Raw genomic sequence first — 15,478 nt, 5'->3', positions numbered from 1 at the left:
ACACTGGAATAACTCAGATACACTTTTGTTGCCACTTTCACTTGGTTTTTGATATAAAGCTTTCCAAAATGGGTTATGTGTGGATTTATAGTAATACAAATATAAGGCATATTTCTAATAGCAGTGTATATTCATGAGTTTCCCAGGCATGTGAAACAACTGTTGAATCTATTCTGGAGCAGTATCTTCTTTTTAAAGAGTACCAAATCCATTCTATGCTATTCATTAATGCTATCATCATTGCATGCATTCTCTGATGGAGTTTGCTGGGGTAGACCCTCCTGCTTCTCACTAAATTATGATGTTCTAATTAAATCCTGTAACAGTATAGGGTTAGACAGTAATGCTAACAGACCAAGCAGCTGTCATGGACTGCTAATATAATCTTCTGACACTGTCTTTTAGAAACTATTTGATTATAAAGTAAGTCTAATAATCCCACTTTTCTTAGGAACATATTTTCTTACCTAGCCTTCTGACAGAAGAGTATTTTTCAAACTGTGTAGTACCAGAGGCAATTTGGATGTATCTTTGGATATTCTTTGGAATATTTTTGGCTAAGTATATTCACTTACTTGTTACTTAATATTTTAAGCTTTACTCCTTTTTTGACCCATTTTATGTAATTTTTGATGGCCAGAATAGCTCTGCAAATGTTAAGTACACAGTTGCTATTTAGGCATTAACATTCACATTCACAACCTCAAAGCCATTAGCTTTGCCGATGTATGACTTTTCAGATAAGTTTTTCATTTGACCAGGCTAATTCTAGTCCCTTTTTTCAGGATTTTGTCATTGAGCTTCTTTTGCGTATAAAGAGAGCCATATGCCAGTCTGAGGATGATGTGTCTTTTTGATGGTTTAATACCACTAAATCTTCCTGGGAACCCTAAGCCATAAAGAGGTAGGAAATTTTTTTACAAGTTATGTACCTTTCATCTTGTTGGGCTTGTACAGATAGATGTTTGACTATTATTTTAGTCATTTAAAAGGAGCATTTTTAAGCATTACATTTTCCTTTGCCACATCTTAATAGACCTCTTCTGCTTTGAACCCCCAAATTACTAGGTCCCAAAAAACCCCGTATTTTGGGCTCTGTATGGAGCAGTGGCTCTCCAATACAAGCCAAGAACCCATATGGCTGCTTTATTTGACCTTCAATAACAGAGTCCTTTCAGATTTATTTAGCTATGTAGATGAAAGAAAAAATTAAGACAAGAAGCCAAGCTCACAAGACAGAGCCATCCATGGCTTAGAGAGCATGAAAGGCTGATTCTATGCTTACCATGGTGAATGACAGAGACTCCCAAAAGCAGGTTCAAGCTTTGCCACTGACTTGCCACTACCTTTGCCACATTTCCTAGGTTTAGCATCACTGAAGGGTATTCTGAGCATTTGGGTCATGAGCCCAAGGTGGAAAACTGTCTATTCTTAGGTTAGTCTTAGGTTCAGTGCTCTCTTCAGCCTAAGGGACTAGAAAACTCATGTCCATGGAGATGGCCCTCAGAACGATCCCATTATGTAGAGGCTTAGGTAAAACTACTTACCCAGCCTCAGACAGAAGTGTCCATAATGCATGCATAGCCTTTAAGTCAACCCCAAAATAATTGTCTGATAATGTGCAACTCGAGTTTTAGAAGGACTTAGAGTCCTGTGGGTTTATTTTCACCAGGGAGGCAAAGGGATGTGCTTCACATCTCCAGTAAAACATCGGTTTGTGGTCCAATGTTTGGTGTGCTTCTGATATTGTGAGAAATACTCACCAGATGATTTCTAAACATAGGGAAAACAGTTTTTTCCCATACTTCAGTTTTGGGTAGAGCTGAACTATTTTGTGTGAATTTTATTGAATTTAGACCAAGGCACACATCTGGTAAGAAAAATTTTAGCTCAGTTGCTGAAATTTGAGGAAATTAATTGCAAGTGGAAATAGAAATATGTGAAGGGATAGCATCATCTTATTAGTAAAAGAGTCTTCTGAGATTTGCATTTTACTTGCAAGAGATCTTGAAAAAGCAGTCACATAAACACAATTGCTTAGCAGTATCTAATCACATTATCAGGATAGAGTTGTCACTGAAATTATAGGCTGCAGTAAGTGCAATAATAAATAATATCAGAAAAGGATTTGCTGAAGAAATTCCAAAGGCTGAATCGTCGTTTTTGTTAAAATAATTACATTGGGAAGAGTTTCAAAATTAGGAGAGGAGCCATTCACTTAGCCATGTAGAACGCATTAAATAGTGGTGGTGGTACATTGAGATAGTCTTTGGCCCATCCTCAACATAGCTGAGAGTATGTGAGTACTCACAAAATTCTTAGCTCAGCGGGAATTTTCTACATTAAGTTTTGATGTTGTTCTTTTTAATTCTTCCCTTAAGTAACATCTATTGGGGGACATTTCTCAAGTCAGACAGTTCATAGATTTTCTTTCTTTATTTTTACATGATCAGCTGCTGTTAAAATTGAGAAATGAAAGGCTAAATCTTAACCAAATGGGAAAAAGGGATGGAGAACGTGGGCTGCCTGTATGAAAGAATATGTAGGGGGCCAAAAATCTCTATGGCACCAGAAATTGCATGAAAATTTCCTGTCCCTGGAGTAGATCATGACATTTAAAGCCATGGGATTGTGCATGGTATTTGTCCACCTTACTGAAAACAAATCCAGACCGAGAGGATCTCATTTTCCTCTTGCATAGAAGACATTAACTTTTTATTGATGGAAATCAAAGTGATCGTTTCTATGTCTGAAAGAGTAGAGAACTAGGGCCAAGAAATTTTGCTTTTCTAATTTCCTCCTTTCTGGAGTTTTCATATGGGGAGGTATCATTAAGCATATATAGTGCAAGAGGCTAATAATAATAAAAGTCCATTATCTGTAGACTATCATACTCTACGATGAAAAGAATGCTTGTTCTTTAAGGCAAGCATTCAAGATCCCAGATTGGAGGGGGAAGTCCTCTAGTGTCCTATCAATTTATGCTGTAGAAGTAGACAGACTTGTACACTGTACTATTGCCTATGGAAGAAGCTCTAAAAGATGAATTGGGAAGCTATAACTCCCTGCAGGAACCCATATGTGAGTTAGGAGGGAAAGTGGATTAAGATGCTAAGAAAACTGTACTTATACTTCCTCCTAATTACTCTGGGGAATAACTAAAATGCTGAATTTATCAGGCTTGAATCTGGAAAGAACTCCACACAGCTAAAAGGATTATTTGGGGTAAGAGCTCTGACCATACTTACGACATTCCTGTGGTAAACATAGAGAAATAAAAGAAAAAAATGTGCATTTTTGCTGGATCATGTCTCATCTGCAGTTAAGTGCTCATTTTAATTTTGATTTCCTGCTTCTGTACTATCTCCACTTAATGAAACACATTTTATTTCTAATTTCTAAAAATCCAGCCTCGGAATATTCTAGTAGCCTTGGCTCAGAGAAGTGTGAAATGCAACTAAGCAATTGGAAAGGAGGCTTGGTGGAGATCTCTCATTCTTGGATTAATTTAGTTGAACAGCTGAATCTAAACTATGAAGTTTTTATTACATATTTCCTTCCATAAGAACATTTATTGCTACCTTATTTTTTCAGTGGTGTCTGATATCAGCTTTAGGCTCCATTATTGTTGTAAAAGCTGGCTGGCAAAATAAGATTTTTCTAAAAGTATTTGAAATATATTTCAAATACAGAAAAACTTTTCAAATAGATAAGCAAGTCATGGACACCACTGAAGCCTAATGAAATGAGATCCTAAGGTAAATATCACAGTAAGTGATACAATATCTCTACTGGCTTTAAACACTGTTAATTTATTGCCCTCCTGACATTTGAATACTTACATTATCATCAATTTAATAATTTCCATTACTGTAAATGGAAATATAAAAAGTCTTACTTATCCATGTGAAGGAATATTGTTCTTTTGAAAACACAAACTAGGTGTTGATTGAACTGAAGAATACAAGACTGTAAACAAAATAAAAATAAAAAATGAATATCCCTTTATGTTTCCTTTGATGCAGGCAATGTATAAAATATACATCACAGGAGAAAACTGTAAAGCCCATTCATACATTTTGTCTGATATTTTTCTGTAGGAGATATTTCACATGATAAAACCAGTTTTTTTCTTGGGGGATTCACCAATTAGAAGGAAAACCATAGTTAATTTGACAAATGTCTGGGGTTTGCCATAGATACATTACCAACATACTGCTTTTACCTGTTCCAAAACCCAAAAGTGTTTATGAGTTATATTCAGAGGTGACTAAGCCTGGTCTGTCATTGACTATCAGACAGTAACATGCAGACCAAGGAACAGACAGGGAGTCAGTAATTCAGACAGTTCGGGTAAACACAGACACCGCATTGCATCTCTCATATTATGTCAACAGGAAGACTGTTACAAAGGGATAAAAATATACCAGACAAATGGCTACTGTAACCTGTTTTCAAGCTTCTGCTTTTCCTATAAAACTTTAACATTGCATTAGAATGTTCTTTATCAGCACCTCACCCATTTGAAAGTACAGAATACTTCATGTGCTAGAGGGTGGCAGATGGTCTGGCTAGTTCTAGTAAAAAGGTCTAGGAACTTTTGAATTGGATTACCCAGCTTTGAGTTTAGTGGAAGCTGCAAGAGCAATGAGAAATTTCTTCAGTCAAGTGATGCTTCTTTAAGGGTCACTAAGACTATTGTGCAATGTAAGCATCTAGTGTTTGATAAGCATTTAGAGACCCTTAGATGGAAAATGTTATTTAAATTTACGGGATTATATCTATGTATTTATTCATGAGAGAGGCTGAAGTGGGATTGGCTTTCTGTCAAAAACTGTCAAACAAAAATAGGATTCCTTCTGGATAGTTGTCTTGAGGATTCCTCCTGCTGCCTCAGAGATTTATGCAGAAAGATTTACAAGTGTATTATAGACCAGTAGATAGTACACGGGACTAGAAATGGGAAGAATTATATTCTGCTAACACCTCTAACTCTAATTATTTTGTGATCTTTGACATGTCATTCTATCTTCCTTTTCTTTCCTATCTATTGTCAAACTTTTCTCCTTTTGCAAATTTGCAAGGACAAAGGAAGGAGAGGAGGCTTAGGAGTTCTAATACTCCAACAGCACAATTCCCAGTGATATTACAAGAATGCCTTCGTAGCTTTCTAGTCTCCTTCAACCTCCATCTAACCTCTTGTCAGAGGCAGTGACTGTCCCTTAGTATATATTTTTGTGATTAATTAAAAAATGAAATATGGTGATTCTATAGATGTTACTGTAATGTTATCACTACTGTTATTACCACTGGTAATACTACTAATAATTATAATAATGTTGTTACATACATATTGATATAAAAATTTCCTAGCTGTACATTAGTGTCTCAGACTACAAGTTCACATAACGGGGAGATCTCCTGGCTATATGTTTATGTCAAAACCAGACAGCAGTCTCATTTTGGTTAGAGAAAATCAGGCTGTACAAGGTCTGTAATGCATTCTTACAGGTCCCTAATCTGAACAATGAGGTGACCAGGAACCCCAGCATTTTTATGTAGGTAGTAAGTTAATTCTTTTCAAAATGTGAACAAGGCATAAGCCATACATATTTTTGTTCTCGAGAAGCACACTAAGGAATGGATACATAAGGAAGATTGTACAGATTCCCTTTCAGTTAGCTGCATGTGCCTGTAAAATAGTCATATTCAGAACAATCAGATTATAGATTAATTTGTCCATGAAAAATTCATACTTTGACTTTTCCTTTAAACGTTATGCTTTATTGATTTTTAAATGTCATGGAAAGGACATGTAATTATTTAGCACAGAAAAAACAGGTTTAGATCTTTCAATAAACAGAAGAGACAGAAGACTCATAATAAGAAATGACAGTTTGCAGACCTTATTTCATAAATTATGGAAAAGGAAAAACAAAGAAAATAATAACAATTTAATGGTTATAAATCAGATCAAGGAAGATAATACAAAATATTTTCTGCAATTATCTGATTGGCTTTTTTTGTGCATTCCTGTCAGTCACATTTTTTACATTGTGTTTCTTTTTATTAAAACCAGTACAAATTAATTTTTCTGGCCAAAATGTTTGCAAACAGAGAATACAAGGTCACGTCTATGAAAACAACCTGAAATCTAAATTTACGTTTGCATGTGTGAGGATTTGCAGTAGAGCTGCTTGGATGTTTATCCAATCAGGAAATACGAACAATACCATGTGCCTTTGCTGATCAAGGCATCCAACACATGAATACTCCATAAAAACAATTTATATTCAGTCCGTAGAACTAACAACTTTTTTAAGAAGCTATTTTAATTCTGCATATTGAATAAATTTGAAAGAACTGCAATCTGCTCACAGATATGCCATAAGAAAAGGATTTAGATAAATTATTCATAACAAGCCATTCACTCATCTATGTTCTAAACAATATCCATCAATATCCAGTGTTCCTGGAGGTGTTTATATAACAGCAAAATATGTAATTATAGATATAGAGAGTGGACTACTCTATATTATGCATGAGAAAAGTAAAGAGCTTGTTACTTTAACCTATAACCCACAATTTAAAAAAAATTTAGTAAAGTAACTTTTGCAATAAAATTTCCAGATTTTATTTGCATGATATTATTCCATAGATCAGTTGTGTAGGGAGCAGTTCAGCACCTGTGCCCCTGATTTGACAGTGGTTATGTGTCATGACCCTTGGTATAGTTAAAACATACCAACCAAAAATCCAAAATGAAATAATGTTTTCCCCAAAGTAGTGAAGCTACTCTAATCTACTGAAGCTGCTGTAATATTGGGCAGGAGAAAAATCAATAAAGTGTCCGAATATACTTCTGCATAAGAACAGACGAATAATATTTTCTTAAAATGTCCAGGAATTCATTATATAATAGAAGATACTATATGGCAATAACATGATACAGTTTTAGTTCTGTAAAACTGTAGAAAACTCAGTTAGACAAAACCTAAGCAGATGGGACATACATTCACATATAGAATGAGACCTAAACTGTATATTTGCATGTGTATGGCTAGGTCTTGGATTCATAGTTGACAGGAGGACCGCAGAGGAATATGGACACCCCCAGTGGAAACAATTCAGGGATCAAAGGTTATGACAACAATTTGTTTTTGTTTAAAGTAATAAAGCCAAAATCTGGGTCCTGATATAGCACATGAATAATGTTCATGGACATTAGTTCTCCTTTTCTCCCCCACACACCAATCTGTGCATATGATTGTATAGAAGCAGTGACACAGAAACAAATTCTGAGGCATCTGATCTCTGTTGTGCAATTATCTCTGGGTTTTAGCCCTTATTTTCCCCCAAAAAACAAAGCGATGGTCCAATATTCCCCCTGGAAAAGCCATACTATGTCTGTGGAAGAAATGTAAACTTAATAAACCCCACAGTGAACATTTAAGGAATCTGTACAATTAATGAATTTTTGGGATGTTATGTCTGTGAAGCGACATCTGTATTAGCAAATTCCCAAACTGTTCCCAGGAATTTTTTAGTAAAAAGCAGTTGCCATGTGCCAATATTATACCAGGAACCGTGCTAACAATTGCACAACATAGATAATCACATTCCAGTGCCTGAAAAATCTGTCTATACAGATGGAAACAAATGCATCCTACAATTATATATCTTATGCTATGGACAAGGACCAGAGCTTGCCTCTTGGAAGTCTGTCTTTGGAAGGAAGTGTCACTGGCGTATCTTCTCTGTGATCTACATATGTGAAGAGGAGGTTATAGTTGTTTGCTTCCTTTCATAAGGCTAGAATTTAGAGCAGGAGAATTTCTCTAGTGGTTGCATACTGGAACTCTGTGTTACTATGGGGACTGAAGAATAGCAGAGACTCCCAGGAAGACTACAACAAAAAGAGGCTGGAAGAGGAAGAGCATACTGACTTGTTTCTGACTGCAGTACTAGTCAAAGACAAAGGAAGCTGATAAAGACAGGTAAGCAAAAAGACTTCAGAACAGAAATTATAATTGCGGACAACATCCCAGAGGATCTAGCTGGAGAGAAAAGTCCTAGAGCGGGGAAGAAACTTAGGCAGAGAAGTATGTAGTTTGCACATTATTTTGTCTAAATCTGTACACTTTCTGTACCAGCAAAAGAAAGCATCAAGTGTGGTTAGTGGCATTAGGTGTCACTGTCTTTATTTTCAACTGTCTCTCTCAACTCAACTCAAGTTGAGTCTTAAAAAAGGATTTCAGCAGCCAACAAAGCCAAGAGCTTACCTATAGGGGAAGAAGTGGGGCTGAAGTCAACCCTTGCCTAGGGCTGGGGAGCCTGACTCAGAACTGTAGAGAGGCATCCTGATCTTTTCAAGATCCTCTTTTGTCTGAAACTATCTGTCACTGTTCTGGTGAGTACTGAACAGGTACGTTAGCAAGACTTCTAGCTTTAAAATGTGCAAAGCCTCAAAACATTTTATGAGAAATACGATAATCAGGGTTTTACATACTATGAGTGTACATTCATGAGTTTGTAGGACAGCAGACTTTCTCTCTGGGAACTTGCCTGGCAAAAGTAAAGGGATTCAGTTTATTTTTGTATTACAGTTTAAAGACCCTGATATGCTTCAAAGACTTCCAAGTTTTCAGGCTATAGGTAGTTAGCCCATCTTAATACAAAGTTTTATTGTCAAGCATATCTTCTTGTTTTTTCATGAACTAAACACAACATCCTACCAAACACAGGGAGGTTTCATTTCCAGTATAACATTTTTCATTGTTTAGGATTTTCTGTGGGAGGAAAATCATCATTGTATTGGTAGAGGAAACCACTTATAAAAAATTATTAATTGCATCATAAATGAGATTCATGCACTACTGAGAGGCTTGGGTTTAGGGCAGCTAGGTTATGTGAAGAACCTGTAAAGGAACAGGTTTCTCTACCTTCATGCTCTTGGTTATAGCTGATGTTAACCTTAGGAGACTTATAGGTAATACACACACATTTGCATTAATGCTGAGTAATAAATATAAATAAACTTTTCTCTGATTGACTTATTGAAAAGATGCATCCCTAGCATAAAGAACATGTAGCACTTGTTTTTTATGTTTCTGAGAGCAGTAAACTTTGTATTTTACAAAAGAGAAAACTTAAGCTGAGAGAGAACATCCTTGAGAGATGTGGGAATAGTACTAGTCCTTTCTGTGTAACACCAGGCTATAAGGGCATACAGCAACTGAATCTCATAGAGGGCCTGCAAATTAAAGGGAAGGCATCTTCCTTGTCCTTTTCTCTGCAGTTTCAGATTTTGTTTTGAAACATTTAGTATATTATCTTATTAAATTGAGGGGGGGGGGGTGCTACAATGTTTTTGTTGTCTTGTAATTACTTGAAAGAGTCTGGATTCCTGAGACTTGTCAGACAAGTGATATTTGTCTGACTTCAGTCAAAGATGTCAGGTAATGTCTGAAAGAGCAGAAGGTACTTGAATAGAATATTCCATCAACCAGTATACGTAGTTCATGGAGTCATATATGGTATGAGCTTTGAATTGTAGCTCCCACTGAGGCCATCAACACAGCTGTTTAGACATGATTGGATGGGGGATGTAAATCTGATTGCTAAAAAAAAAAAAAAAAAAGGATTGGAGAGGAGATGTATCCTGGAAAACTAATCTAATTTCTAATTTTTAGGAGCACTGAAGATTTTTAAAAAAGGTTATATTATCTAAAATACCTATTATCTTTTTTTTAAAGTAATCATCAGGAGGATTATTGCCTTCTAGAAGAGGCGGACAGGGCACCTTGAGCCACCACTATCTTAATTTCATTGGGAAGGAGACTGAGAGCTTGTAGAAACTGCAAGGCAAATACCAGTTCCTTCTTCATTAGATTGTTTTGTCAGGGAGGATTCATCTCACACAGCTCTGAACAAATATGTGATGTCTGGCTTTCTTAGGGTCTTCCATTCTTCAGTCCATTCAGATCTTATCATCATTCTGGGTTGGATAATGCTCCTGTTTCAAGTTTTGCATTTTTCATTTTCAGAGGAAGAAAAATACCACAAAAACAGTCCGCTGGTTTGGAAGTCAAAATATGATCAAGATTTCTTGTGGTTTTGCTATTATTTCCAGTGGTATTTATGACTCTTCTATCATTTGTATTTTAAAAAGCTTTCTTTTTCTATTGTCATGCTGGAGTTCTCCCTTTCTGTGAAATGAGATGGATCTATGCTGTCTTCTATGCATTTACTGTCTTCTGTGATCACTAAAGAGATTCCACAGGGGTGCACTTGAGGTTGAATTCCCAAAGTGGTTTTACACACAAAAGCATAGATTTTTCTGAAAAAAATCTTTTTCTGAAAAGCAAAGAGGCCAAATCAGTAGAAAATTTCACTCAGAATTAGTTCTTAAATTTTCTTTGTAGATTTTATTAATTTATCATTCAAAACATTTTCCGTTAAAGTCTTTGAACTTGGGCTCTGAAAACTGAATTCTGCCAAAGTCATTCATAGTTTCCATTGCTGACTGATAGCTCTTTAGAAGTAGTCTGTCATATAAAGTTTATCAGAAAAGTGAATCTTGAATAGGTGACAACCCTTCATTTTTACTTTTTAAGGGTAATTTTTTTTTGCCAGAATTCACACCAGAGTTAAACAGCTATGCTCAGTGCTTAAAATCTGAAAGACTGAGGCTAGATACATGCCTGTTAGGTGGATTAACACAATCCAAATACCTGCAGCCAGATGAGAAAGGATGCCATCCTGATGCCATCTCATTGATATACCATCCAATATATTAGTCTTCACAAAAAAGACACTATTTCAATACTAATACATGTATACGAAATTCTCTCTTGGCATTATTTTTTAAAATAAAAAATAAATGTAGAAAAGCAAAAGGAAAGCACGATTAATCTTGCATTTCATGCTCTATAGTGCATGATAGTTTTGTGGTGAGGATGGGTGATTGGGGGACTAGGGCATGTGAACTTAAAGTGTGTTAACTTCCTGTTTTCATGCTTTTCTATGAGGCATTCTATCAGTAAAAAAATTGAAAGGAGTTGCCTGTCCAAGAAAGCAAAGACACTCTTTTTTAATAACAGACCAAAAAGATGATGCTGACTTCATCATAGCAGAAATCTACAATGCCCGGGTGAAGTCCACTGTCTACTAACACAGTTTTCTGCTTTATATTCTATTTAATTAATGTAAAGTAATGCTGTATCAATTTACGATTATAATTTCTGGGTATAAAATATTGCATTTCATGGGGTCTATTGCACAAGAAAGAGCAGAAAACTTGATTTTTTTGCATATCACATACAAGAACATTCGTTTCAAGCTATCAGTGTGTGAATTGAAAGATCATAGTATCAGGATTTTATGCAGGGCAGTTTGTCCTTAGAAATCTGAAGCTGTCCACATTGATAGTGTAAATTATTACACTTTCTCATAGCGTAAATGGGCTTTTGAAATGATCCCATGATATCCCTTATGTTTCCTGCTAGTTGTCCCTTATTCTGTGTATTGATTTTCTAATTTTGTCTCTATATGTCCATGCTAATCTTTTATTTGTGGTCTCACCTATATCCCACATAATGTGAACACAATCATAGAATCATGGAATATCTCAAGTTGGAAGGGACCCATAAGGATGATCAAGTCCAACTCCCTGCTCCACAGAGAACTACTTAAAACTAAACCACATGACTAAGAGCATCATCCAGATGCTCCTTGAACTTTGACAGGCTTGGTGCTGTGGCCACTTCCCTGGGGAGCCTGTTCCAGTGACCGACCACCCTCTCAGTGAAGAACCTTCTCCTAATGTCCAATCTGAACTTCCCCTGACACAGCTTCATTCAATTTCCTCCTGTCCTATCGCTGGTCAGCAGAGAGAGGAGATCAGCAACTCCCCCTCCACTGCCCTCCTTGAGGAAGTTGTAGACTGCGATGAGGTCACCTCTCAGTCTTCTCTTCTCCAAGCTGAAGAAACCAAGTGACCGCACCTCATAAGTCTTACCCTCGAGACATTTCACCATCTTGGTCACCCTCCTCTGGACACACTATAATAGTTTGATGTCCTTCTTATATTGAGGTGCCCAAAACTGCACACAGTCCTCAAGGTGGGGCCGCACCAGTGCAGTGTAGAGTGGGACAATCACCTCCCTCGGCTGGCTAGCTATGCTGTACTTGGTGCACCCCAGGACACAGTTGACTCTTTTGGCTGTCAGGGCACACTGTTAACTCATATTCAACTTGCCATCAACCCAGACCCCCAGATCTCTTTCCATGGGGCTGCACTCCAGCCCCTCGTCCCCCAGTTTGTATGTACGAGAGGCTGGAGAGCAGCCTCTCGTACAATCACAGACTGTCCCTTTCCACAAGCAATATAGGATGTGTAGTAGGGTATTGGCTGAATTGATCTTGTATCCACATTATTGGTGCTTTAAAGAGCAATCAGAGATGCTTACCTTTTTCTTCCCTTAGAACAAATTGCAGTGTGATACTTCTCGTTACTTCACTGAGGATTTTTTATTTTTTCTTTTTTGCCTTTTTTTTAATCCTCCTAGTGTTTTTTCCATTGGGGTCTGCTTGAAATAGAATTTTTCCTTTCTGAAGTGGATGTACTGGATCTTTCTTTGTTATAAGACAGGGAAAAGTAGCAAAGGAAAGTACAGTTCAATTACAACATTGGAGAAATTGTAGTATAAAGAGGTTGTGAATTTGATGCATATGCTCAAATGAGAGGGGAACCTTCACTTGTCTTCTTCTGAAGCTTTCTCCCTTACTATTGAGAGCCGCAGTTGTGCTTTGATGTTTACACACGGTGGGAGAGTTCTAGCAGAGGATGCTGTAAAAAAACACATTATCCTCCCAGCAAGACTGAAGAAGTTTGAGTTAAATCTCTACTGCAAATCCAGCAAGGCAAAACTCATATCTGGAAATTGAGTCATACACATGCATATTGACTTAGCTTCCAGGAAATCCTTGCGCTGTTTGCTTGTTCAATAGTCAGATTGTAATTAAAATTGTATGGTCCATTGGAAAAGGCTGGGCGGAATCACTGTAAGAATGGCCTGTTCTGGAAAAAGAAAGACCTTTGCTGCCAACAGCTATAAGCCTTGATTTTCAGGGACTGTAAGGTCTAAGCAGCTGGAATGTATGGAAATGAATTTTCATGGGCTTCAGGGGTTCCAGTTACTGAGGGCTACAGGGTCTGGATCATCACGCAATGCTAGTTTCCTGAGGGTTATGGGGTTTGATCTGTCAGAGAAAGTTGCAACTGTGAACAAAATATGCTGAACTGTGATTTATTGCTGTCATCTAACATATGCATGATTCCTCTTTAAGGCAAGCAACTGTCAGGGGTTTGCACAACTAGCCAGCTAGGATATCCCTCATAGTTTGGCTTTCCTAATTCAGTGAATGAGCAGCCATTCATAGTTTTGGTTTCATATGGGCTCCAAATCTGCTCTTCTGACATTCATTCTCCTGGCTATCACAAGGGTCATGCAATATACTCCTGGCAAAGAGGATCCATGCGAGGAAGCAGAGACCAGATTCAAGCTGAAGACTGAAACTGCTCCGTTTTCCATACTTTTCACTTATCCAGCTGCTGTTACGCTGTATTGGCAGAAGCTCTGGAAACAACCAATATTGACTGTGAAGAGTTCTATAATGCCAGGTATCATAAAGTTGGTAGGGTATGTAATATAAATCTGAATTAATATTAGCTATCTGTAGCTATTAAATAGATAAACTAGTAACATGAACATGCCCAGGACCCTTCTCTGACTTGAGGCTAACTGGCATAAGGTGTGCTAGTTGAGTCCTATTAGACTCTCTTGAACTTCAGAAGAGCCTACTGGAAATATTCTGCAGTTTACACTGATTCCCAGACTGCCTGGTAATTATTTGAAAGAGTGTGTTGTGGGCCAAAACTCAGTAGGCAAAATTGTAACAAGTTAGCAGTAAGACAATCAAATTTAAGAGCCCAGAAATGTTCCTTGTAGCTGTTGCATGTACCCTGTGTATTATGGCTTGCTTGCCTAACATCAGCCAGGGAAGAATTATGGAAGGTATGGACATCATGAACTAGTTGCCAAACCATCCATAAATGACATCAGCAAAGTGTTGGCAGTGACCTACAGCTGTTGTAACAACTGAATAATACCCTTTCCTGTTGATAAATTATTGAACCTAACATGAAAGCGGAGGGGGAGAGGAAAAAGAACAGAAAACAGGGTAATAGGTATGCATATACAACCCAGCAGTAGCATGAACATAGCTGATCTTGAAGGAAAAGTCCACTGTGATTTCTTGTGTCTCCATCACCTGGAAGTGTCATGGAACCAGGTTCCTCAAAATGAGGAATATCACTTCTGGAATTGCATTATGGGAAATCTTGTTTCTCAACATAAATTGAGAGCAGAGAGATAAGAGTTGATATTGCCAGTTTCTAAATGTCTCTTCTGCCCATTGACACTCTGTAATCAGTTATCTTCTGCACTAAATGAGGAGTCACCTCAGTACAAGACTCCACAAATTTTAATTCTCCTTCAATTGGCTCTCCTTCCACATTTGTAGCAAGATCTTCTGCCATTAGTTATTTGTTCTTCTCAGAAACTCAGAGACTGAGTGCAATAAGAAACCATTCATCACCATGCTGAAGGTTAGTTCAGCCTCCTGTAATTTAGTTTCTTCATGTACTTCCTCACTCTGTATCTGGTCCATGGTAAACAAGACACCTTTCTCCTCTACGTCAGTTTGACCACAGCTGGGCAGAGATCAAATCTTTTGCGGCAGCTACTTTATGTTAATCTTATCAGAATGGGCCACAAATTAAAATAAAATTTGGACTGGCCATTCCACAGTGTAGATGGTCACCTGGACCAGCAGTATTGTGTTATTGCTCTTTTAAAGGAGCATGCTTCTCAGGCACTGGTCGTTTTTGAAACCTAAAGAAAACCCTGTGGCAGGGCTGGCATTTCAGACTACACACAGTTCACAGAGGGAGAGCTGAATGCACCAAAGTTTCAGATGCACTTATTGTTTAAGACTAATGTAAGATTAAGTCTAAGAGTAACAAGGTCAGAAAATCTCAGTTGCATGCTCTTGCTAATTTAGCAATATCATTTAACATGTGATAATGAGACTGAACTCACTCAACTCTACCATCATATGACTGAGTAGTGCAGTGCAAGCATTAACTTGTTAGTGCTGGTTGTCTTCTTTCTCTGCTAATAATTTATCTGTTTTGTGAATGTTAACTACTGTTTTATTATTATGCATCATAATATTCTATATTATCATTATTTACTCAATAATGATAATTTAAGCAAGGGCAGTATGACTACCTACTATTAGTTTTTTGCTGCTGCTTCTTAGGGTTAATATAGATTGCATGGGCCCAAAGTAAGTGTTTTACAGCTTTCCTACATGGCCTAATAAAAGATATTCCCTCTCCTCACAAGCCTTG

Source organism: Ciconia boyciana, chromosome 2 (assembly GCF_034638445.1).
Source record: "Ciconia boyciana chromosome 2, ASM3463844v1, whole genome shotgun sequence".
Taxonomy (NCBI): Eukaryota; Metazoa; Chordata; class Aves; order Ciconiiformes; family Ciconiidae; genus Ciconia; species Ciconia boyciana.
The sequence above is the reverse complement of the archived record's forward strand: the minus strand, read 5'-3'. Positions refer to the sequence as shown.